The sequence below is a fragment of the Pteropus vampyrus genome, unplaced genomic scaffold, assembly GCF_000151845.1.
Source record: "Pteropus vampyrus isolate Shadow unplaced genomic scaffold, Pvam_2.0 Scaffold291, whole genome shotgun sequence".
NCBI lineage: Eukaryota > Metazoa > Chordata > Mammalia > Chiroptera > Pteropodidae > Pteropus > Pteropus vampyrus.
In genome coordinates, this window is record NW_011889072.1 from 891,510 (window position 1) to 894,192 (window position 2,683).

Sequence of the window (2,683 nt, forward strand, 5' to 3'; positions counted from 1 at the left end):
ACACGTGGACTGCGGCCCTGAGCCCAGGTTTGCGTGAGACGTGCGCCTTGAGTGACATCATTTTCTGTGTGTAGGTTGCAGGGCGGCGTGGACTTTACAGGCAGATCTTGCACACACAACTGCAGCCGTGGAGTGGGGGCGTCACATCCCTGCCAGCGACAGGGGCCCCATGCTTCCTCTTCTTTTTGGGGACACTCAGCATAGGATTGGGGAGCCGAGATGTGACTGTCCCCCAGGACTTGATAAACTTGGACTGTCACAGGGTGACGTGTTTCTGTTTCTGCCTTTCTCTGCATCGTATTTCTGGAAATTTTTCTAAAACGTTGGAAACTTAGGAAATGTACGAAAAAGAGAGAAAACATACGGAAAAGGGGAAAACATCACTCGACGTTACTGCTCAGAAGTAGCTCACGCTCACGTTTAGGCGCTCTTCTTTCCAGTGTTTTGTTATCTTTCAAAAAACACACAGCATCGTGAGCTTTTTCTCTAGTCAGTGGAAACGTAACCGTCTGCTGTCCGGCCACGCCGTCCCCCACCTCACCTTCCTGTCCTCCGCCCAGCGCGGGAGAACCCACTTGCCCGTGTCCTTCACCACCTCAGGAGCGAGCCCAGCCACTCATCCAGCCCTTGGCTTCAAACCGGAGGCTGGTTGCTCCAGTGCCACGGCCAGGGAGGGCAGGGGACAAGCTGCTGTCCAGAACCTCCGTCCTCTGGGGCGTGTGGCACTAGTGGGGGCCCTGGAGGCGACTCGACGGTGCCTGGATGCTGGCTGCAGCCTCTTCGGGCATCTCGGTCGTCCAGAGCGGCAGTGCTGGAACCGTAACGAGACGTGGGCCTGGGGTTTGTGCGAGGAGCTCGCGAGTCAACCCTGCATTCTTCACAGGCCCCTGTAGGATGGGGCTGCCTGGCCACGGTCAGGCCATCTCATTGCATAGCCCTCCCCTCTTGAGTCAGAAGTGATGCATGCGTGTCACAGAGGCAAGTGCAGGATGTCCAGCACCTGAACTTAGGAAGAATCCCATCAGACCACCAGCAAGGACCCCGGGCCTGGAAGCAATGCCTGGGTTCCCGCACACAGTTTGGGGAATGGCAGGGTCCACGGAGGTGATCCCACATGGCCCGGACTGACTGTTTCTGGCCTCAGGAGCCCCAGAAGCTCCAGGCTTCAGCAAAGACAGGTTGGCTGCCTTTCTAGCCCACCGCTCAGTCACTCAGGGCAGCAGGCTGGGGAGGGGAGCTTTGGGTGCAGCGGAGCAGAGCCTGGCCAAGCAGAGACTCCTGGTTTCTAGGCAGAGACCACTGACGTCAGCAAACCCATCAGAACCCCTCCCCAGGGAACGAGGCAGCTTACGACGTGCCTGCCAGGTTTTATGGGATGCGTGCCACGTGAGGGGAGGCCTTGCTCTTTGGGTGTCCCTGTCCTCTGAGGGCCAGCCAGGACGGCCAGGGCAGGCCCTGCCAGCATTTAACATGGGCAGATTCATACGTTTGTAAGCACGATAGAGGATGGAGAGTCACTGAACTTAGGGAGGAACTGCAGATTGACAGAGGTAGCCTGGCAGTGAGCACAGGGGATGAGAGGAGCACAGACTGAATACGAGAGTAGTCAGAAGGGTGCAGGGGCGAAGCACCTGACGGCAGGAGCAGAAGAGAGCAAAGCAGATGGCCAGGCAAAACTATGGCACATAAACAGAAAACACAGGACAGATCCAGGAGAAAAATAACATTACAGAGGACCAAAGTAACACAAGAGTTTAATAGATGCATGTCAAGCCCCGCATTTTTGTGGCAGAATGTACTTCTTTTAAAGTGCCCAGGGAACATTTACATAAAAACCAACGCAGAATAAGTAGAAGAAAGGACAAAACTCTACTACCTCAAAACTTCAAACCTCTGTCTTAGCTTTTGGGTCAGAGGAGGTCAGGCTAACAGATGACACACTGGAGTCTGATGTGTGGTGAGGTGAGAAAAACCCGTGCCCTGGGTGCTGGTGCCAGGCGGTGGGAAGTGCGAACGAAGGAAGGGGACATGCAGCTCAGGCCGATGGGGAGAGGGCGGCAGGAGCAGCGGGAAGAGGCGCGGAGGTCACGGGGACAGACCGGGCCCTCCCGCACCTGTGCAGCAATGCCAGACACGTGGCCCTTTGAACCCGCAGCACGCAGGTCGCCAGACAGCCATGCACGGGGAGAAGCAAAAGCCCAGAAACCCGTGTCTAGGAATTAGAAGGTAAAATTCTGACACCAGTTATGTGTGGGCTTTTCCCTATAGCACCAAGTAGTACCGTGACAGCAGCTGGGCGTCCTCCCATTCAAATCATCTCTGACACCATCTACCTGGACAAGGCGTCAGTCCCACAAGGCTGTGCCACACTCCCCGCCACTTGGACGCCAATAGCAAGTCCAGGTGTCACCTGCGTGTGCTTCTGACTGACCAGCTACGGATGGGCGGTTCCAGCAGCCCCCTCCTCGCATGCGGTTTATTTGCTAGAGCAGCTCACAGAACTGAGAAACGCATGCAACTCCCCAGGTCATGGGTTTGCCACGCAAGGATGGAAATCCGGAACAGCCAGGTGGAAGGGACACACGGGACGGGGGCTTCCAGGCCCCCTCCAGGCACAGCTGCCCTGAGTCTGCAGAGGCCCAGCCCAGAAGCCCTGTGAACCCCGTCCTCTGGGTGTCTGGAC

The 2,683-nt window shown here is 56.7% G+C and overlaps 1 protein-coding gene across 4 annotated transcripts in view; it reads left to right on the top strand.

Moving 5' to 3' along the window:
• Positions 1 to 2,683, top strand: part of ATG4B (autophagy related 4B cysteine peptidase) — a 22,844-nt gene that overhangs the window by 14,141 nt on the left and 6,020 nt on the right. The window lies entirely within an intron of this gene.